Raw genomic sequence first — 24,250 nt, 5'->3', positions numbered from 1 at the left:
CAGCCGAAAATCCGACACAAAACCATATCAATGTTTATGCAGTATCTTAATTGCAAATTAAAGGTTGATGAAAAAAAAATTATCAAGATAGTGATATTGACAATTGTAGGCCAGATTTTTTTAATCTACGTGAATACACTGACATAACTATTTAAGAACATAAAATGCAACACCTGTGTGACAGTGTTCACAAGGGTTCTTGGATGAGGGAAGAGACGAGAATGTTGACTCCATGTTCAGAAGGCTTGATTTATTATTTTATGATATATATATATTACATTATAACTATACTAAAAATAATAGAAGGAAAGGTTTCCTCAGAAAGTTAAGCTAAGAATAGAATAGAAAAGAATGATAACAAAGGCAGCTGGCTCGGACAGAGAGCAAGAGCCAGCTCTGCCGTGAGTGGTCACCAAATCCAAACATCCACAGGAGACCAATCATGGATCCACCTGTTGCATTCCACAGCAGCAGATAACCACTGTTTACATTTTGTTTCTGAGGCCTCTCAGCTTCTCAGAAGGGAAAAAATCCTAAAGAAAAGGATTTTCACAAAAGATGTCTGCAACACACCTGCTCAGGAGAGTCATAAATAATCTACAAAATAAAGATTAAAAAGATAAAATTGCATTTAAAACCCCGAGGAAAACCAGAAAGCAACTAGTTGCACATCTTGAGGCAAAAATGGGATGCTGCTGCCAGAGTGAATTTTTTTTCAATCCTGTTAAGGATTTAGACAGTGTTTTAACTAGAGGCATGACTTCTCTCTTCAATAATTTGTAGGTGTCAAGGACTTGTAGAAAGAAGAAGATGCAAGCAAATGGATCATAAGACAGTTGATGCAAATGAACATGAGCACAAACATACTTGAATTTCCAAAAATAAAATATAAGGGTGATTTCAGTCTAATTGCATTAATATTAACTTCTAAGAGTTTGTGAATAATTTAATGTACTCTCTAAATCTGCATATGACTTCTCTACACCAGAAGGTGTACTGCCAGCAACTTCCATATTATGATTTGCTCCAATTGCAATTTAAGAACTCTTCTTTTTTTCTCTTCATGCTTAAAGCCAAACCATGTTATGCTCTGTAAATTAGAAAGTAATTATAAACAGCACTCAGCTTCTTGTAGCCTAGAACAGGCAAATCCCACATGCTACAGTAGTACCTTGTGGAGAGAATATGAGAATATCTAGCAGGTACTGAGCAGCGGTTGAGTGCAGTCGTGGCTTCACCCAGACCCAGTCCTGCTCTGTGCAGTGATTCTCCCCAGTGCTGTCAGTGAAGAGACACACGTCCAAGAGCCGCACATCATGTAAAATGTGTGTCACCAAGGAAGACATCCAAAACGGCTGAGGGTGGTGATTTTCAGAGAAACTCATGGCATCCAGCTCCACTAATGAATCTGAGAGTTTAGGTCTGTATCTTTTAGTCTTTTAGTTTTTAGTATATCTTTTAGTCTAAACTCCAGGGAAATGTTTACTCCTACAACACTGAGGGGGAACTTAGTGTCCAAAGCACATCAAGAAGATGGAAACACCTACAAATGGTCTATCCAACCCCCAGTGTAGTATCACAAAGGGTGACACTGTGTGCAGAGTCCAGGGAACACCTGATAAGCATGATCCCACAATTTCCGCTCCAAACAAGAACAGGATTAACACTTTTCTTCTAAAGATGTGCAGAGGAAGAGAGGAGTGGTGGTGCTTACCTGCTCCATAACCTCCTCACGGTTAAAGGATTCTCCAAGGAAGAAAGCAAAAATTGTCTCTTTTTTCCACAGGAATTGGGAGTAGCATAACAGGAGGGGCAGATATACCTTCATCTAGATAAAGGCAGAAAATAAGAGCTCAATAAAAACCCAGAAATACTGTCCACCCTAGCAAACTAGCTTCTACAAGCAAAGTTCCTTCTACATCAATTTCTGCTGGCTCCAGTTTCTGCATTTTCACTCCAATAACCACAATAAATTACAGTTACAGTGTAGCCAGCTTAGAATATGCAGGTACAGCCTGAAAATATGAACAGCAAACATCTAGAGAGGAACCATTGCTATCAGCTCTGTTTTCTCTTAGTTTAGGACAAAATATTCACTGGTCAGGGTGTTCTGAAGGCACTTATAAACCAGAAGTGGCTCCACCTCAGGAGAATATCCAGACCTGGTGCTCCCCCACGTGGATGAGGGGAAAGGAAAAGTCCTCTGCAGCAAGCTCATCCTCCCAGGCTCCTGACATGTTCAGTTCTACATGGCACCCAAGAAATGGGGTTCTCAAGTTTAAAAACCTGTTACTGCATGTTTTACCCTCTAAGAAATAAAAATGCAAAAGCATACGTTAGGACTGGACTAGTTAATTAGTCCTTCATGCAAAGCAGATTAGTCTAATATTTAGTAATTTTGAAGTAGTCTTTGCACCTATAAATATTACTCAACTGTTTTTCTTCAACCTCTTTCTATTTGGAACTCATGAAATTGATGTATTTTGCTAGGCCATACTCCAAAAGGAAAAAAGGTCAGGAAAGCAGTGACAAGAGAAACAAAAAATAAGTTTAGATAAATATGAGGAATGGGAACAGTATATAGAAGATTTTTTATTCATTCAATAGATGGTTTAGCAGAAAAATGGTGACCTCAAACACTGAGAACTTACAGTAAAATATAAAACCTCTTATAAATAATGGACTAAGAACAAAATGAACTGAAGCCCAGACTAAATTAAACATCTCACTTTTAATTCATCACTCTCTCAGAGCTGTTTTGAACTTAGTTTTGTTTACAGTGTGAAAGAAAACACTGAAGGGATTTCTCACCCTCTACAGTTAAGACACCAGGATCTCACATTTGAAAACAATTTAGAAATACAGTGAGCAGTTCCTCAGAGACAGGATCTAATCAAAAACATAAACTGGACACATAGGCATGAACCTTTCTACATGTCTACATGAGCTGTTTATGTAAGAAATTTGTCTTTAGTAAGACTATTCAAATGCACAGACTTTCAGAACTAAGAATGAGTCAAACTCTACAGAAAAAGCATTCTTCGTATGCAAAACTTTCAAATAGCTCAAGACAAGCCCTGTTATCCCTGCTTTGTAAGGGTTTGAATTGAGGTAAAAATCCTCCTTTCCCCATCGTTTGAGAGTTTTGATAAAAATCACTTCTTTTCTGCTAATTTAGGGGATTAAATTGAAGGGAAGAAGGGGAGAACACATTTATTTGCCATTGTATTGGTTTAAGGGGAGGTGAACACGCCCCGTTGCTGCAGTTTTGGGGTTCAATTGCAGGAACCTGCAGCTCCGGCAGCGTTTGCAGGGCTGCAATGGGGCTGTGCCGCTGCATTTGAGGGCGCTTCTTGTGCCCGTGGCCCGGCCCGGAACGTTCCCGCTCGCGAGCGCTGCTGGCCCGGCCCGGGCAGTTGCAGGGGCGGACGGGGAATTTGGCGCGGCAGTGGCGGAGCCGCGCCGGTGCGAGCCGTGCGGAGCCGAGGGGAGCCGTGCCGGGCCGGTCAAGGGCGGCAGAGGCGGCGCAGGCGCTGCTGCGCCGGCCCGGGCGGTGCCGGCCGCTCCGTCCGCTCCGGGCGCGGGGCTCGGGCGCCGCCGGGCAGGGGGAGCGGGCGGGGGTCTACGTGCCGGAGGAGCCGCCGGAGGAGCCGCTTTCCTGCCGGGAGCCGCCAGAGGAGCCGCTTTCCTGCCGGGAGCCGCCGGAGGAGCAGCTTTCCTGCCGGGAGCCGCGCTCCGTCCGGGGCCGGCAGCGCGGGGCCGCCCCCGGGCTCCGAGCGCCGCCGCTCCCGGGGCTCCCGTGGCCGCCCCGGCGCCCCCGCCCCGCGGAGTGGCGCCCGGTAACGGGAGCTGGGGGACGCTCGTAGCTTGACAGCTTCGGAGTGTGCTTTTCCAAAAGGAAAAGGAGAAAACACTGACACCCCGGGCTTTTTGTCTGTGGGCTTTGTTAGCATTGCTCTTTAACCGAGCCACAGCTTTAAATACTGACATGGGCACCTTCTAGAAACAGTGCTCAATACTTTCTGCATTCTCTTATGAGAACTTAGGGCTCACGTTTTTCCATTGCTGAGCCAATGCAGGCCCAAGCTGACAATGTCTGTGCATCTGATGTTCATTGATCTATTTGTGGTGTTCATTTCCTCGGGGTGCAGAGTTGGGCTTTTTGGGCAGACGGTGCCCCTCAGACCTCAAGGCTTGTTTAATCTTTGTACACAATTTTATGAAGACACAGGCTGGGTGAGGACTTTCTTGTTGCTGCACTAGGGAATGGAATGCGGCAGGTTCCTGCGATATCCCCAAGGAAGCTGGAATGCCCGAGGGTATCAGTGGGACGGTTCTCAGGGATGAATCTCGCTCCCGGGCATCTGTAGTGTAGAAGCATAGGACACGACAGAGCAGGGCCTGAGGGATAGACGGAGAGATAGGAACAGCCAGGTGTTTCATGCTGGTAGCTGAGTTTGGTGTCGCTGATGTTTTTGGAGCCAGAGCAGATTGATTTGGTTCCCATGCACCGGAACGGGATCCAGACCTTAGAAAGTGTCTCAGTTTAAGACAAACCGGGAGGAAATGCTTTGAAATGAATGTGTTTCTCTTGTTAAAAAGGCAGGTTTCAGTCCTTTTTTTAATAGACTTTAAAGGAAAAATTTTTAAAGAAAAAGTGAAAAGACTTGTTTATTTAATAAGTAGAGTGTATGTAGGTAAGAGAAAAAAATTTACTTAGGTAATAAATTTTCTGTTGTGGAGAAAAAATCAGTAGATGTTGAGGTAGTTATACAGGTGTGATTTTGGTTTTTTTGGAGTTGGGGTGTGGCGTGGGTTTTTTGGGTCATGGCACGAGGTTTTCTGGTGGTAGCTTGGTTTTTTGGATTGGAGTAAAGTTGAATGGTTTAGAAGAATAAGTTACCATTTTGGGAAAATTTTTTTGAGTTCGCTAATAAATGCGAGGTTAGTTTTTTAAAAAAAGTAAAACTTTTTTGGGTTTTTTTTCTCGGTGTTAGACAATATAGCTGAAAGATAATTTGGGGGAGGATGTGATTATTGTATATAAATTGGCAAAATTACAAGCACGAAAATTTGAATGATTTTTAGTATCTACTACCACGTTTTCTACTAATACTGTATCACAAGCAATTCTAAAGCATGCACACCCATTGCCTATATATATAAGGACCGTTTCAGAAGTCTTGTTAGGATGAATTTCAAAATGACAGATATTTTGCTCTGTGTCCAAACAAATGTCTTGAGCTATGATTGCATTGCTTTCACAGATGAACCGTTATTGTTCTCAGACAATTCAAGATTCCAAATTAATATTTTGCTATTTTTCACCAATTTGATGGGCCCATTCTCTATGTTCAGAAAGATAGGGAATAGCTCCACCATGATTTAGCCCTAATGCAATAACAGGAAATCTCAAATGCACTGAGGCATTGCGTATGGTTAACACAAAAGCTGTGGCTGTGTTTGAAATGGGGTCATAAGTAAAATTCACCAAGTTCCACCAGGATTGGAATTCTCTTTCAAAATCAGTGGCACTGTCCCAAATTATTTATTGAATTTCAGTAGGAAAAGTGCCTTCTTCTCCTTCTCTTGTAATTGAGGCAGCAACTGAGTGCATCCACAGTTGTGCCTGGATACAGCTAAGAGCCAAAGAAGTGTTGTTTTGTGTAGCACCAAATGCATCAATTACCAATTTGTGATAATTTACATTTACCTTTTCCCAATTTGCTAGTATGTTTGATAACAACCACTGATGTGTTCCCAAAGCCAAGAAGGATGACTGCAGTGGTTGTTGTAATTTAGTCAAATGTAGGAAAGGCATTGTCAGGGTCCGTCCTAGTGGACAGATGACCTGATGGTTCGTAGGAATGATCTCAGAGTGCAAAACACCAACACGGTACAAGGGGGTTTGCAGTGATAATCAAAACAAATGCAGTTTTATTGAAATAACTACAGCAAAAATGCAATAGAGGGATTAAGGGAGAGAAAAAGAGAGAGAAAGAGAGAGAGAAAGAGAGAGAGAGAGAGGGGATATAGCTACCAACGCAGAGACGAAGTCCTTTGGTGCAGTCCAGCCGAGGGTCCGCCTGCTACGCTGGGGAGATCTCAAAGGCTCTAGCTAACTCAGAGGTTTTTATTACTGAAAATTGTGAGGGGCGGGGGGGAAACAGATACAATAGGGAACAGATGTAACAGGTAGTGTATGTTCCCAGCAGTAAATGAGCTTGATAGATGTAACAGGTAGTCTATGTTCTCAGCAGTAAATGAGAGCCATTGTTTTCTTGCTCCAGTGGTCACAATCTGCAGGCAAACATCTCGCTTCGGTCAGCTTGCCTCCCCCACACACCTCCCCCGTGCTGGGGGTTTCAGTCCCAGTCCTTGGAAGGAGCAGAGGGGCTTTTTAGGAGTTTCATGTCTCAGTCCTTGGTGGAGAAGCTTCTCACATCTCCGTCTGTCTGTCACGGTGGTTGTAAAACAGATGAGGGTCTTCTGTGGGAGATCACCTGGAACTCAGGAGAAGTCCAGCCAGGCCGAGAGGTGGGACAGCTTCCAAAGCTGCTATTGTTGCAAACGGGGCATGGTGCCCTCTTCTTAGCATACAGCAAACACAACACTGAGCTTTCAAGTCCCAGGGCCCATGGCGTGTGACTTTTCTCCTTCAGAGCCAGATATAGACGGGGGGGGGGGGGGGGGGGTCTTCTCTTCAGTGGGCTCCCAAGGACGATCGTGAGGCAGATGAGGGAAAATTAGGACAGACTCTCACACGATCCCATGACTCATGATTGTCTTGAAGGGATCTTCTTCAGCAGGGCTCTGGAGTGTCGCTGATCAGTCTTGCCGTACGTTGGTAGCATACCCGGAAAAGTAGAGACAGTATGACAGAGAGAGAGAAAAGAGAAAAGGAGGAAAAGAAAGGATAGGAAAAAGAAAGGGGAAAAGGGAGACAATAAACAAACATAATTAATATTGATTATCATAACAATTTTCACAAATGGTTGATTAATTAAAACAATATTATTTTTATAACAATTTCAAAAAATGGTTAAAACAAATCACAAATAATCAAAAGCAAAAGCAATAAACAAATCATAATATAAGCATTAACTTTAAAATAATTTTCTAAAACAATTCACTAAAAAATCAAAAATAATTTTCATAAAATCATAAAAGGGTACTCAGGATTACTCTAAAACACATATGCTTGATTCAAAATTGCTTTGTGTCAAATGTCTTGGGGATTTCCACAGTGCAGGGGACATCAGCCAAATTGTGTGCATTAACTATACACGTCAATCTTGTCAGCTGTTTCACCATCTTCTAATTCATAACGACTAGGATTGCTGATAAAATAAAACCAAACAGAATTAAAATCAAAAGGATAACAATGGTATGACACACATTGTTCAAGACACTCGTAGCAGTAGAAGACTGCCCAAAAGAGCATCACACCACCGGTGCTCAGCATCTTTGTCAACTCTTTCCGTGACATGGTGTGTCTGTCTCACGTTATGATGAACAGTCACCAAGGTCTTCTGTTTGCTTTCCTTGATTTTCTCCAGGATTTCAACCAAGTTCTGATGGAGCAGCAGTCGTCTTACCGAAGTAAGATCCATCTCAATAGGAGTAGACATCAGTTTGTGAATCAGTGTGTAGTTAGATTGCAATAGGTAGTGAGAAGTGACTGGAGCTTCACAAGAAAAAATCACATCCTGAAATCTTAGTAAAGTTACAAGCACAGAAATTTAAATGATTTTTAGTATCTACTATAACATTTTATATGACCACAAAATCACAAATAATTCTAAAACATGCACATCTATTGCCTATGTATATAAGAAATGTTTCAGAAGTCTCATTAGGACAAATCTCAAAATGACAGATATTTTGCTCTGTGTCTAAGCAAATGTCTTGAACTATGATTGCATTGCTTTCACAGATAAACTCTTGTTGTTCTCAGGCAATACAAGATCCCAAATTAAGTTTGCTATTTCTCACCAATTTGACGGGCCCATTCTCTATGTTCGGAAAGATAGAGAATAGCTCCGTCGTAATTCAGTTCTAATGCTATAACAGGGAAAGTCAAATGCACTGAGGCATTGCGTATGGTTAACACAAAAGCTGTGGCTGTATTTAAAATGGGATCATAGGTCAAGTTCACCAGGTTCCACCAGGACTGGAATTCTCTTTCAAAGTCAGTGGCACTGTCCCAAATTATTTTCCAAATTTCAGTGGGAAAAGTGCCTTCTTCACCTTCTCTTATAATTGAGGCAGCAACTGACTGCATCCATAATTGTGCCTGGATACAGCTGAGAGCCAAAGAAACATTGTTTTGTGTAGCACAAAGTGCATCAATTATCAATTTGCGATCATTTACATTTACCTTCTCCCAATTTGCTAGTATGTTTGATAGCAGCCACTGGTGTGTTCACAAAAGCCAATAAGAATGACTGCAGTAGTTGCTGTAATTTGGTCAAATCTCTAATTTTGACAGCCAATTTATTCAAGTTCAATTAATTTACATGTCATGTGTAATATCATCACCTGGTGTTACCATAAAGAGAAGGGAAAACATTATTTCTGTTGTCCATCACTAGTGTTATCATGGTTTATCAGGTCTTCATGTCCCTCGGAGTTCTTCTGAAAAAGTAAACACAACAGACTCTGCCACGAAAAGGCAGAAAAGGTTAGAACAATGGAATTGTCAGAGAGGTTTTGAACAGCAGTGGTATTTCCCTTACAGCAGCAGAGGGTCCACCAAAAACATGTTGTCCAGGGTAAGGTCCTGGGTTCTTGAAATCATCTGGTCCCTGTAGTGAAGGAATTGTGCTTGGAGCTGTCTGGCAAAAAGCAGCGATTTTGGAACACTCATTTACCCCCCATCTATAGTAAGAGGTATGAGAAGTCCATTTAATCTTTTCACCTTCTGCCCTATCCTGCACACTTTTGACAGTAAAGTGAGAAACATTACCAGATTGAATTTCCTGTGGGTTTAGGAAAATCCCAAACCATCCCTGCATTGCTTTAACAGTATTATCTCCTGTAGCTCTTTTAAAAGCATCAGCCTGGAGCAACCCAAATATAAACACAGCATAGGACTTGGTGTTAATACAGACAAGAAAGCAATTCTGTCCATCACTTTGGAAAATACTCCAAACAGTTAACAGTTCCCCAACCTGGGCATTGTCCTGTTCCTTTCTGTTAGCAGAAGCGGGGGAGAGAGGAGGGGTTGCTTTAGTCACAGAGGCAGGTTTATTTTGGCTGCTACCCAAGCTCCCAGTTTCTTGGATTGCCCAGTTCTCCTCCACCTCCCTGGGAGCCAAGCCAACCACAAACACCCCTTCCCAGGTAGTGTACCTTTTCTCATCATCTTTGAAACCACAGGAATAAAAACCAACAGGCTTTGTCAGACACTCAGGATTCTGCTGCCAAATGTGTACTGAAGGCTGTGGGGAGGCAAATCCCCACTCCACCTGAAAGGGGTCTGTAGGATGGGTAGGGTCCAGTGCCTGATGAGCTGTCACTTCAAAAATCAGCAATTGCAATGTTTCCTTCTGAGAAGAAGTCCAATCCCATTTTATTCTTTTTCTCAGCAAGTCATAAAGGGGAACAAAAGGGTCATTCTGGTTACTAAGAAGTTTATCTGGTCTTTCTGTAGGAGACATAGCTACTATGGTTTTCTGAAGGAGAATTGCTGTAGGTTTAAGTGTTCCTGGAAGCCCTTGAGTTAAAGAGGTCATAATTTCAGGTTTTACAGGTGATTGGATTGGAGATTCAAGACCAGGAATTATTTTATTTTCATTAATCGATTGCAGGCAGCCAGCTTTGTGAATGTTTTCCAGGAGTTGGTCGGAGGTACCGAACAAAGGGTCTCTCCTTTCCAAGGGGTTAAGCCCCTCAGCCCAATGAGCAGTGTGCTGAGTTAGGCACCATGGGATGCGTCTGTCTGCTGTTGTTAAGAACACCCCATGTCCCCAGCACCCACTGGCTTCTTGTTCTGACAAGAGAATCTGATCTCCCCCAGTGAGAGACACTTGACAAATGTGTTCTGTTTCAGATTTTTGGGGGAGAAGCCCGTACTGCTTTGCAAGTTTTGTTAATTCAGTAGCAGTGTATGGGATTTCTTTAGTGATTATGTGCGGGTTAAGATCTTCATTATTGATATAGTTGCATTCTGTTTTACTTAGAGGTTTTATGTTGTTACAGCAGTGTTTCCCGCAATTTTTCATCAGGGCTAATTCTTTTTGAGGGCAATTTTGATTAATGCGAGGAGTTTCTTTCTCTTCTGTTTCTTTTGAGGAATCAGTGTTCTGTGAATTTTTAAAATGTTCCTCTCTCAGGGCAGCCCGTAATAAGTTATTTACATTTCTTTCTTCATCCAATTGTTTTTGCAAAACTTCAACTAGGTTTTGGAGGGAGTTTATGATAGCATTTTCCTCACTTTTTCGCTTAAAGCGAGTTTCTATGGCTGCTGTTAGGCAGGCGCCCAAGACTGAGCAGAGGATGGTTTTATTTGTGCCCAGTTTGAATTTTGATTCATGTTGCATAGAAGATATTCTATCAATAACATTTTCTAAGTTAAACCAATTGCAGCTTGCCCATTCTTCTCCCCCCGGAGAAGGTGTGGCATTGTATTTAGCAAGCAGAGCATAAAATTCAGCTTTACCTTTTGCACTGAAGTTTTTAGTCATTTTGTGAGGGGACCAAAGCTACACCAGGGAGTGAACTTAAGTTACACAAATCACACAGCCTTTCCACTGTCCCCTTGCTTCCCTGGGTAGTTGAAGAGACAGAATCAGTCTGGGAGGCTCTGTGAGGTTGCTTCAAATTTGTCTTTTCCTTCCCAGACAGTCCAGATACGCACTCACATGAACACATACACACAAATGTTTTCTTTGTGAGGGGACCAGAAACCTAGAACAGGGTAAAAGCCACTCAGCCTTTGCCGGGCCACCCCTCGCTCCCTGTGTAGGTGAAGGGACAATATCTGTCTAAAAGGCACAGCTTAATTATTTCAAGTCTGCCCCTTCCCTTTTTAGACAGTCCAGGTACACAAAAATACAACAGTAAAAACAGTAACAGTTTCAAATTCAGCTCAAATACAACAGTAACAGGTTCAGATTCAACTCAAATACAACAACAACAGTATCAATATCAATATCAATATCAATATCAATAACAGCATCAATATCAGGATCAGAGGAAGTATCAGTGTTGGTGTCAGTGCCGGTATCAGAGTCAGCAACAGTAGTGACAGTAACAGTTACCCCTGTTTTGCACTGAGAGATCTTTTGTGCCAATTCCGGAGACAGAGCACTCAATTTAGCATGGGATTTGCCTGCAAATCCCTCTGTCTACTGGAATCCTGTCCGTGACGCCAATTTAATGTCAGAGTCCGTCCTAGTGGACAGATGACCTGATGGTTCATAGGAATGATCTCAGAGTGCAAAACACCAACACGGTACAAGGGGGTTTGCAGTGATAATCAAAACAAATGCAGTTTTATTGAAATAACTACAGCAAAAATGCAATAGAGGGATTAAGGGAGAGAAAAAGAGAGAGAAAGAGAGAGAGAAAGAGAGAGAGAGAGAGGGGATATAGCTACCAACGCAGAGACGAAGTCCTTTGGTGCAGTCCAGCCGAGGGTCCGCCTGCTACGCTGGGGAGATCTCAAAGGCTCTAGCTAACTCAGAGGTTTTTATTACTGAAAATTGTGAGGGGCGGGGGGGAAACAGATACAATAGGGAACAGATGTAACAGGTAGTGTATGTTCCCAGCAGTAAATGAGAGCCATTGTTTTCTTGCTCCAGTGGTCACAATCTGCAGGCAAACATCTCGCTTCGGTCAGCTTGCCTCCCCCACACACCTCCCCCGGGCTGGGGGTTTCAGTCCCAGTCCTTGGAAGGAGCAGAGGGGCTTTTTAGGAGTTTCATGTCTCAGTCCTTGGTGGAGAAGCTTCTCACATCTCCGTCTGTCTGTCACGGTGGTTGTAAAACAGATGAGGGTCTTCTGTGGGAGATCACCTGGAACTCAGGAGAAGTCCAGCCAGGCCGAGAGGTGGGACAGCTTCCAAAGCTGCTATTGTTGCAAACGGGGCATGGTGCCCTCTTCTTAGCATACAGCAAACACAACACTGAGCTTTCAAGTCCCAGGGCCCATGGCGTGTGACTTTTCTCCTTCAGAGCCAGATATAGACGGGGGGGGGGGGGGGGGGGGGGGGGTCTTCTCTTCAGTGGGCTCCCAAGGACGATCGTGAGGCAGATGAGGGAAAATTAGGACAGACTCTCACAGGCATTTTGTGCTGTTCTTGTGAGCCAGCAAAGGCTTTCTGAAGATAAGGAAAACCCCGTATCTCTCTTGAGGAAGACACCAATGTTGTCACTATGGCGACACGATGAAGGAGAGAAAGTTCAAAGATATGGACTTTAGTTGGCTCACAGAATGACGTGGCTCCTTGTTCACCTACTGAGAACTTTGTTTCTTTCTTATGACCAATGGGCAGTGAATGTGTCTGTTCAGTAAATGTAAATATCCTGTAAAACCATAAAGGCAACACGTTGCTGTAATAAATCTCACTTACATACCGTCCTGATGGAGTCTCGGTGCTTGCGCCGTGTCGCGCTCTATAGCGCCATCTGGTGGCCGCCCGCGTGATTGCAACTGGACTGGAAAAAAGGAGAGAGAAAAAAGAGAGGGAAAAAAAAAAGTTGAAGGGTACCCTAAAAATGAGCGAAGGCAGCAAGGACGCTGCGGAGGTCTGGATCTAATCCAGACATCTGATTCGAGGTGAGCGATTGGGAAAAATAATGGGAAATGATTTATCAAACGAGGAAAAGACTGTTTTGTCCACATGGAAAACTTTATTGAAAAGAAAAAATGTTCAAGCTTCTGATTATGCTCTTTGTAGATTGCTGATATGGTGTAAATCACAGGACTTTGAAGCTGATGCTGACACTGCCTTCAGTGTCCAGGCTTGTAAAAAGGTTGGGAAGTGATATCTAAGGGAGATAAGAGGGTTGTCGATTTGGCTACTACCTGGAGACTGTTTTATGAGGCATTGAAGGAATGGGAAAAGATGGAGGGGAGGAATTGGAGGAGCAGTAATTAGAGCAAGAAACTGAAGTAGAAGAACAGGAGGAAGATGAGGCTGAGCCTGTGGATCAATCTCCCCCTGAGGAGCCTGCTGCAGCTGCTATGGAGATTCCCCCAGGGTTTGCCATCATGAGAATCAAACGGCAGGCTAAGACTGTTCCTCGGTATTTATCTCCAAAAGACTGTGTTAAACCTGTGTATACTTCACCTTCTCAACAGTTAGTTGAACTGAGTACAAAACCAAAGTATCTTACACCTGCACAGCAATTAGCCAAAATGAAATTACAGAAGAAGTGAAGTGTAAAACAGGCTAGGTCATCGGCCCTTCTGTCTCTCCCGTTTGCTCCCCACTCCCCGGCCCCCTCCCCTCGGTCGACTGCTCCTCCCCCACCCTCCCATGGATCGGCTGCTCCCCATCCCCCCCCCTGCTTTCCCTTGAGCCATCCACCCCTTCTCTGCCCCCCTTCAAGTCATCTACCTCCGCTCACCCCCCTTGAGCCGTCTGCCCCCACCCCCCACCTGAACTGGTTCAACAAATGCAATCTTTAACATTGTGTCCTTCCTTGTCTAGTGATAGTTCTGACGTTGAACTGCCGATTATAAGTACACCTAAAAAGATGCAGGAATCTGTTTCTGTTAGACCTCGTAGCAGATCCCCAGGCCTGCTGTGTCTTGGGCTCTGCCTCCCTGCCAGTTGGCTGTGACTCCTTGACATTCTTTACAATTTTGGGAGCATGTGAGAATGACAGCAGCTGAAGTGGGAGACTGGAATTTGTTAGAGAAAATAGGTCCACCTAAAAGGATGGAGATGGCTGCTGCTGCTGCTTCTGGTGGGCCTGTGGCTTTTCCTGTTTTCAAAGCTACTCCTAATTCAGGATTACAAGATAGTCATCAGGTTTTTGCATGGAGGGTTGACCAGGACTTCTAGCCAAAAGTAGATTAGTATGGTGCTAACTCTTCGCAGGTGATGCAAGTGTTCTAAATGCTGATGTACTTGCACCTTAGGATATTGTTCACCTTGCTACGATTCTGTTTCAGCCAGTGCAGTATGGTGTGTTTCAAGCTACCTGGAAACAAATGGTGGAAAGAGTAGCATTAGACAATAAGCAGTTACCTGAGCAGGATCCACATCACACTGTTGACGCCTTGCTGGGCAATGGACCATTTTCTAACCCGGATTTGCAGGCAAGAAGGAACCCCCTGGTTCTTGCACAGGACCAGCAGATGGATATGAGTGCCTTACTTGAAACAATGGAGATGGCAGCTCCTAAACCAAGGTAGATTACCATCCAGCAAGGGGTGAAGGAACCTTTTCTACAGTTTGTGGAGAGGGCTGCTGCAGACCTTGAGAAGCAAGTAGAAGATGATGAGTTGAGGCAAATTTTATGCAGATAGCTAGCACGAGAAAATGCAAATGATGATTGTAGGAGAATTATTGATTCTTTACCAGGAGAACCCTCACTGTCTGATCCTGTAGTAGCTTGCTCAAAGTTTGGTTCGGTTGAGCATAAAATGGCTGCTTTGGCAACAGTCATGAAGTCCTCACCCAGATGTTCTGCCTGTGAAGAATCAGAGCATGTGAAGACCTAATGCCCTCAAACTGCTGGGCGATGTGCACACTCTAGGGTAATTTGGACCAGTAAAGTGCCTGGTTATTGTTGTGGTAACTTTGGCCATATTGCTAAATTTTGGAAGCTAAGATCTTTTTCAGATGGTCGAAAGTGCAGGGAAACTGGAAGAGGAACGTGAAGGGGCGCGTGGAGATACAAATACCCCGACGGCAATCACAAGCCCTGCCAGCACTGCAAAGCTCTCCATTTGTGACCTTTGTGACCGATACGCAGGGGCCACAAGAGGCTCGGCAGGGATTGATATACTGGTAGCTGATACAGTAACTATTTTGACAAGAGGTATATGTAAAGTGCCTCTGGATGCTTATGGTCCTACAGGCCACGGTTTGAGTGCTTTTCTGATGGGAAGATCTAGTAGCACTATTCAAGGTATTAATGTCCATTTGGGTCTTATTGATTCTGATTATGTGGGACAAATTCAGGCTATGGTGTCTGTTAGTGAGCCTCCTGTTGTTATTCAAAAAGGTACTTGTATTGCTCAACTTGTTCCTTTTATGAGTTGTGTTCCAACTGTAGTGAACTGGAGTTGTGGCACTGGAGGTTTTGAATCTACAGGACCACCTCAGGTTCTCTGGACTCAAAAAGTGTCAAAAGGTGACAGATGAGTGTCCGGTAATACGTTTGGTCACTGCTAAGGGATATCACCCAGAAACTACAACAATATCAGGTTTACTTGACACAGGAGCAGATGTAACTACAATTTCACAGCTTGTTTGGCCTCTAACATGGTCCCTCACTCAATCAACCTTTGGAGTTGTTGGGTTAGGTGGGTCAACTGCTGGTGCTTTATCTGCTATCGAGATCACTGTAACACATCCGAAAGGCCAACAAGCTAACATTAGACCGTATGTTACTAATGCTCAGCCTAATTTATGGGGACGTGATTGCTTAATCCAATGGGGTGTTAAAATCACAATGGATTTTTAGTGGGGGCCACTGGGATGCAAGGCTTTAAACATCCAATTATGTCCTTGACATGGCTGACAGATAAGCCTGTCTGGACTGATCAATGGCCTTTGCCTATTGAAGAGCTTCTTGGCCTGCGAGGCTTAATGAAAGAACAGTTACTAGCTGGACACATTGAAAAATCATTTAGCCAATGGAATACACCAGTGTTTGTAATAAAAAAGAAATCTGGTAAATGGAGACTTTTGCACAATAAAAGCTCTGATGGCCGCAATGGGTGCTTTACAATCAGGTCTCCCAACACCTACAATGATTCCACAAGGATGGGAAATAATTGTCATTGATTTGAAAGATTGCTTTTTTACAATTCCATTGGCTGATCAGGATAAGGAAAAATTTGCCTTTACTGTACCTTCTTTAAGTCATGAGGAACCAGCCCAAAGATATCAGTGGACAGGTTTGCCTCAAGGAATGATAAATTCTCTAAGTATTTGTCAATGGTTTGTGGCACAGGTTTTATCTAAGGTCCAAGAGCAATTTAGCAATTGTTATTGCTATCATTATATGAATGATATCTTGTTGGCATCCGAAAATAAACAACAATTGTCGGCTCTCAAACAATGTGCTCTGAAAAATTTAGAAGCCTTTGGTTTGGTTTTCGCCCTGGAGAAAGTTCAAAGACAGATACCTTGGAGATATTTGGGCTTGATAATCACCAATACACAAATTGTGCCTCAACCTGTGAAATTGGACATTGATATTAAAACTGCTGTTGATGTACAGAAATTGGTTGGTGCAATAGATTGGCCTAGGCCATACTTGGGGATAACCAATTATCAACTGCAACCTTTGTATGACTTACTATCAAGGATAGCTTCCTCTGCCGATGAAAGACATTTGACTGCTGCACCAGAAAGGCTGTAGAAGAAATTGAATTGGCCTTGACATCTAAATTTGTTGCTAGGATAGATGTTTCTGCTGGTGTGCAATTATTTATTTTGAGAGATGATGAAATACCATGTGTATTGTTGTGTCAATGGAATGATAAATGTGAAGATAAATTGCATATTTTGGAGTGGATATTTTTGTCTTTCAGGTCCCGAAAAACAGCTCCAGGCCTGTATGAGCTTTTTGCAGACATCATTATCAAAAGTCACAGATGCTGCCATGAGATCTTGGGCCATGATCCTGTAACTATTGTCATACTGGTACAACAATGGTATTTTGAGTGGTGTTTTCAAAACAATCATGAGTTGCAATCTGCCTTATCTTCTCTTACAGGTCAAATAGCATATCATTTACCTTCTCATCCTATTTTGAATTTCACTAAGAGGATTCCTTTTCAGGGGAAACAACTTTGCTCTTCTGTGCCAATGGAAGGTGCGACAGTTTTTACAGACGGAACAGGAAGAACCTGGAAAAGCTGCTGCAGCCTGGAAGAAAGATGACCGCTGGGAATATGAAGTAATGGTTCAACAAGGGTCTTCTCAGTTAATTGAACTCTGTGCCATACTCTCGGCCTTTATCTTATTTCCTAAGTCCGTAAATATAGTTACTGTGTTTATGTTGCTAATTTAGTGAAGCATTTGGATCAAGCTGTGTTGTATAATGTAAAGGAGAAACCATTATTTGTTATGTTGTTGAAATTGTGGACAGTTATTTGTAATCGAAAACATTCTTATTTTATTATGCATATTCGTAGCTATACATCACTAGCTGGATTCTTGGATGAAGGTAACCCCTATGTGGATTCCCTTCTGGCTGCCTCAGCAGTAAAAACAGTGCCTAATGTGTTACAACCTGTTCTATCTCACCAATTTTTTCATCAGGGTGCTCAGGCACTACGGCAGCAATTTAAATTATCACATTGTGAAGCAAAGTCAATTATTTCTTCTTGCCCTGATTTTCATATGTCTTATGTTTCACAAGATTACGGTACTAATGCTAGAGGATTACTCCCTTTGCAAGAATGGCAAACAGATGTTACAAAAATACCTGAATTTGGCCATTTAAAGTATGTTCACATCACAATCGACACCTTTTCTCATTCCGTGGTTGCTACAGCATTGGCAGGTGAAACAGCTTGGGATGTTGTTCATCATTTTTGCCACGCCTTTTCCATCCTAGGTGTTCCATCACATTTTAAGACCTGTCATATGTTTCAAAGAAATTGCAAGTGTATTTTTGTGCCTGGGGTGTTGGTCATTCTACTGGTATCCCTCATGCTTGGACAGGCCAAGCAATTATTGAACATGCTCATCGTGTGTTGAAGCACCAGGTACAAAAACAAAAAGGGGGAATGCAGAGGGAGTCACCTCAAGTGAGATTAGACAAAGTCATTTATGTCTTAAACTTTTTGTGTCCTTTACCTGACTTACAAGTGTCTCCTATATTCTACCATTTTTCATCTTTGAATACAAAACAGCCAAACTTTAAGAAAGGTATTAAGGTGTGGGTAAAAGATTTAATCACAGCAAAGTGGACTGGCCCAGTGGAATTAGGAACATGGGGAAGAGGATATGCATGTGTTTTAACAGGAAATGGCCCGCGATGGGTCTCTGCCTGTTGTGTTAAACCTTATTTGGAGCACAAAGAAAAAGGACAGGATGGGGGGTTCTACAGTGAGAGCAAAATGAGTAGGTAATAGCATTGGTTATTAGGTGGATGGAAGCATGGACCCTTCAAGGAATGTGTGGTAAAGATGGTAATTCAAGACAGAGTAAAGGTAGTTATAGGCTTACACTGAAAATCCTAAATTTAAGTTAGTGGATGTTACTTTTGCTTTTTTTCCTTGAATTCTCTTATAGAGAGGTTGGTACTACTGAGAAGTGTGTCTTGTACCATTTCCTTTTGCAGGGCACTGACAGTCCCATAATAGGGGAATTTGATGCACCTAAGGGAGAAGTGTTGCCTTTGCATAGGGGTTGAATTAGTAGCTGAAGTCCACACTTGCAGCAACTACGTTGGTTGCCCATTATGATAGCAGCAACCAGTTGTAAAGTTAAATGGATGTTATTTGGTTCTAAGTGGTGACTAGGTAGATAACTTGGTCTCTGATTCTGAGTGGAAGAAATTTATTTGATTAGAGGTGAAGGTGCCATTCTGCTACAAATGTGTCATCTGGAAATTGCGAGGTCTGTAACGGTATTTGAAGATCTGTCTTTATGTGCTTTGTTTGTATATGAACCTTAAGACTGTGAGGGTGTGTGTGTTGTGGAGTTGGTAAAAGTTGGTTATCTGTAAGTGAATGAAGAATGGATCCTCCATCTGCTTGGATTTTTGCAAGGGCCCTGCAGAAATCCTTAGCAGTTGTATTTGTGGGTCAAATACAAAAAGGGGGAATTGTAGGAAAGACATTCTGTGCTGTTCTTGTTAGCCAACAAAGGCTTCCTGATGATAAGGAGAGCCCCATATCTCTCCTGAGGAAGGTTGTCACCATGGAGACATGATGAAGGAGAGAAAGTTAAGAGATAAGGACTCTAGCTGGCTCACAGAGTGACGTGGCTCCTTGGTCACCCACTGAGAACTTTGTTTCTTTCCTATAACCACTGGGCAGTGAATGTGTCTGTTAAGTGAATGTAAATATCTTGAAAAAGTGTAAAAGCAACATGTTGCTGTAATAAATCTCTCTTGCACCCTTCTGATGGAGTCGTGGTACTTTGTACTGTGTCGTGCTCTATAACGACAATTTTCTTTCACACACTTTGAAGATTACAAACAACAGTTCGTATGCACGTTTGTTTTGATGTACATGTTATGAAGGAAACTTTAGGCAGCAATCTGTTAGGCAATGCAGAGATTTTTTCATCATCAGTATGGAGAAGACTGCTTTCAGGACTCATGTGAGCAGCAGAGAGAGAGAGCGCTGCAGAACAGCTTTGCAGCTGCTTTGCAGCACCGAGCAAGGATTTACTTTTTTGGGTTTCTGCCTTTTATGAATGTATTTGGAAGTTGTGGACTCTGGTTTAGATCCATCAAATTAAAAGGCTAATATGGTTTACCATCCCATGTATTATGGATGGAAATCATCTGAATGTGCTGCATTTCCTTGTGTTATGTCTGAAGTATTTCACAATGTTTGGAAATGTATGCTGCTGAAATAAACTGTAGAGCTCTGAACAGGTCCGTTTAATTTGTTCAAGAATCTCCCAAATCTTTGAAGCTGAGATTGTTGAGGGTTAGCTTGTTCAAAATGTTTCTTCCTGATACTGCTTAGGAGTTGTGTTTCACAAAATGTCTTCCAAGCCAAATTGCCGATTTCTGTTGTTCTGTTTTTTTTTTTTAATTTTCCTCTCTATGAATGTTACAAATTCCATTCCAGTGTACTACTACAGCCTCTGAGGGGCTTCTTCATACAAATGTGGGTTCCTGCAAGCAGCAAACTATTCCTGCTTGACTGTAATTTGGACAGACACCTGCTGATATTTGAGCAATTATTCCAGGTGTAATATTTGTAAAGCAGGATAAATAATTTGCATGGCTAGTGGATGCCAGACACTGTAGCATTCTATGTTTTATATGGGTTTTATTGTAAAGTCGGTCATTTTTTATGAGTTAAGAATTTGGTTTGACCCTCGGTTCCCCCCATGGTCTCCCTCTTAATGGTTTGTTCCTCCAGCCAGTCACCTGTCAATCATTGTAACTGTCCCCCTTTCATTTCGAGAAATTTCTGTGTCAATCTTCCCTTACCTTAACATATGATTTTTCCCCTGAGCCTTTTCCCTCCTCTGGGCCCTTCCTATTGGTTCAGTGTGTCCCTCACTCCACCCCTGGGTTTTGTTCATTGGTCCCTCGTGTCCCCGTCCGTTACACCTTGTGGTAGATAGGGAAAGGTGCTGCGGAAGATCTCGTGATGTCACGGAAAGGCAGGACCCTCCGTTCCCCTTAGATAAGACCATCTGTTCCCCGTAGATAAGAAATTAACATAGGAATGTAGCCTCCCTCAACCGAATACCAGTAACTTTCCATCCCCTACCCAGTAACTGTCCACTCCTTACTAACCATAGATGGTAAAGACAAACCCCCTTTTGATGTAGAGACCCCTTAGACTATAAAAACCCAAGAGATGAGATAATAAAGGCCTTTTGACCGTCCATCATATTGATGCCTGCGTGTGTCATTGGCCCGAGCGGCCCTGGAGAGTTTGGGCCGCCGTGCTGTTCCTCTGAACCAGGTCGCCTGCCTTGCTCCAGAAGGCAACAACACCTTTCCCCTTTATAAGTGCCTCCCTAACGGCTTTTACCTGACACCGTCGCTGGCCCCGCCTGGGTCAAATAAAGCGCCTTGGCATCTATAGGCGTGTCCACTCCTTCCTTCCTTTCTTTCCTGCTCTCGCTTGCATCACCGCACAGCAGACGGAGCCACTACTCAGGGGTTCTTGCTGAGAACCTGGGAGTGGCAGAATTCATAGTCTCCACTGGTCACTCTGGGAGCAGCTGGCCGGACCCGTCAGCTCCAGTGGCTGCGGAAGCGAGACTGCAAGACACAGGCTTAAATGAGCTGTACCAATGCTTCTTCTTGAAAAAGCAGAATTGATCCACGCTGAAATTACAGTGAGTGCTTAGGAGAGTCATTGTTTTCGTTTAGGGCAAATTTGGGAGAAAATTTCCCAAGCGTTTTTTTTTTTTTACAAAACAGATTCAAGTGGCTTTTGTTCTAATTGGTTTGGGAAAATATTTTCTTGGAGAAAAGTGGAAAATATTTTTTATTTAATAGGCAAAGTATTCTCTAGTACAAAAAAAAAATTGAACAATATTAAAGAATAAAGCTTCTTGTTGCCTTGAAGAGACGACAAACTTAGATTTTTGTGGGTTGTACTTTCGCTTACTTAGTTTTTTGTTTGTTTTTCTGGCATTGGGAAATGTTGTGGCCTAGGCTAGGCTTGGTAGGGTATAGGTGCAAGTTGTTGGTGCTCTTCTGGTTTTTCAGTTTAGAGTAGGTTCAAATAGTTCTAAGGAAAAAGGAAAACTATAGATGAGGGAACTTCTCTGCTTCAGCTAGCTAAAAACTATCTAAAAGCAAAGGGCAGTGCTGTCTTGCTGTCTGTCTGTGCTGTAGTCTAGGAGCTGGAATGTGGAGTGAGTTCAGTTTCAGAAATAAACTGTGCACTTCTTTCCCCTTCTTTTGCTCTCAGAACCAGTCTTAAAGGTGTAAAATTTATCTTTGGGCTAAACAGATGAATGGGGATACAATTCAGCATCAACAAGTCATCTAGGACATTCCACCTCATATCCCTATATCATCAACTTACTACTACAATATATATTCTATCTCTACAAACACATATATTATGCATACATGTATATATAGAGTATATAGTAATATATAGACAATGGTAGTAATATTTAGCAAAGAGTGATATTTACACATCATTCTTGCTTAACAATCAGATCTTTTTGAGGTATACATTGTATTATTTTTTTGTATTATTTATTATGTGCAATTTGGTTTCTGAGTCAAGACAATCCCACTAATGGGTTTGTCTGTACTTGAGGCAGAATTAATCTAAATAGTTTTTCTTCATAAACTTTTGATATGTATTATTGGGACTTTGTTTTTGTTTAGTGTATGTATGGGTTTAGATTAGGTAGGGCATATTTGCTTGGCGGAACTTTGAGTGTTAACTAACTAGGTGGCTTTTGCTAAATGTTGCTCTTAATTTTTCGTAGATGTCTCATTTTATATTTTTAAGGTGGTTTTTACTAGTTTATTGTACTTGTCTATTTTGCTTGTAGTTGGTGTATGGTAGAGGATACGGTATACTTACTTAATGCTATGTTTTCTAGCATAGGTGTTGACAACATTGTTCTTGAAATGAGTCCTGTAATTTGATTTAATTTTTTAGGGGTACTATGCCTTTAAAGGGTTTGGTTTTTAAGGCTTAGGATGGTGTTACGGGCTGTAGTGTGAGGCACAGGGTAGGTTTCTAGCTATTTTGTGGTGGTTTTTACTATTGTAAGTACATAGTGCTTGCTTTGGAGGGTTGGAGGTAGTGTGATGTAGTTAATTTGCTAGGCTTCTCTATACTTATATTTGGACTACCGCTTACTGTACTATAGGGGTTTTAACTGCTAGGCTTGCTTGATCACAGCACACAACTTACAGTCATGGATCATTTGAGAAATATTGTTTATGGTTAAATCCATTTTTTGGTCTTGTGCTTATTTATAAGTGGCATTTCTATCTTGATGACTTGAGGCATCATGGGCTTATTGAGCTAGGAATAACTTTTTTTGTGTTGCTAATCTATGTTTATTTTTGACAGTTCTATTTTTGTACTTTGATTTACTTGTTTATTGTTTTGGTGTTTTTTATTAGGTTTTTCTCTGGGCACATGGATATTTGTATGGCAGATTTTTATAGGCAGCTTTTCTACTCTGTTTTTTTACTCTTTAGCAGCCTAAACTGGGCTTTTTTGTGCTGTTAATTAGTTTCTAAAAATTTTTTTAGCTATCTCTATAGAGCATTTGTTACTATCTACAAATTAGTGTAGAGGTAGAGTTTTGGCTACTTTTCTTTTTAGGAGTGTTTAGGGCTAATTGAACAGTTTGGAGTTAAGCAAGTTGCCTTGATGTTTTAAGTAGCTTTTGCAGCTTGTTGTGTTGGGTTTTATACGGCTGTTTTCTACTTTTGTTTTATTTCTACAATGCAACAAGAACTGTCAGTGAAAAGAGTGAAATGTATTTCTTTTGCTGACAGTTGTATGGTGGAGCTTCTTTAGTTACTTCTTTGTATTTTTTGACAATGAGACTAAAGTTTTTACTTTCAGGCTAATTTGTAATTATTTCTAAAATCTTAGGGTGATTTATTTTTTTAATATGGATTTGTTGTGTGATGACAGCAATCTACTTGCTCTATGTGGTATGGGTGCTATGGTGGGTAGAGGGAATATTTGTTTTGAATATGTACTTTAGTATTGGTAGTTGGGGTATTAGGAGGAGTTGTGTTTTAGTGCTTATTATTTTTGAGGTGGTTTGAATTTTTTATAAGCTGCTAAAATTTTTCTTTTGTTGGAGTGTAGTTGGCTTCTGATTTTTTTGTAGTTTTGATTCTAAAATCTTGATGGTTGGTTTTGAGTTTTATTAGGTATTTTTTGTTAAAGGCTTTAGGACAGATTATGGTTTTTGGTTGTAGAGTATGTTTTTTTATATTTAGTCTTGTCTTGATTGGGTTAAGGGCTATGGTATGAGTGATTTCTTGCTTAATTTGGGCAAAGGTTTAGTTGTTGTTTAGGGCTCTCTTGGAAAGTGTTATCTTGTGGGTAACTAGGTAGAGAGGGCTTATGATTTGGTTGTACTTAGGAATATGTATTCTCTAAAATCTTATGGCACTTAAGAAAACTTGCAGGTTTTTTTGTTGGTGGTGGTGGAGATGGGATTTTGTTGATGACATTGGTGGGAATTTGATGTTGTTTATTTTGTTATTTTATTCTTAGGAATTGGATTTTTTCAGTAGGTTTTTTGACCTTTGTTTTGATGGCAAAATTGTCTTTTAGGAGAATTCAGATTATTTTTTAAAATTCTTTTGGTTTGTTTTTTTATGCAATTATATTATTGATGCACTGCAGATGTTTTGGAGCTTTAATTTTTTAGTATGGTTTGGATTAGTTTATGGTAGATGGTGGG

Source organism: Melozone crissalis, unplaced genomic scaffold (genome assembly GCF_028551555.1).
Source record: "Melozone crissalis strain CALT ecotype California unplaced genomic scaffold, PUWL_Pcris_2 ptg000074l_1, whole genome shotgun sequence".
NCBI classification, from domain to species: domain Eukaryota; kingdom Metazoa; phylum Chordata; class Aves; order Passeriformes; family Passerellidae; genus Melozone; species Melozone crissalis.
This window is presented reverse-complemented; position numbering follows the sequence as displayed.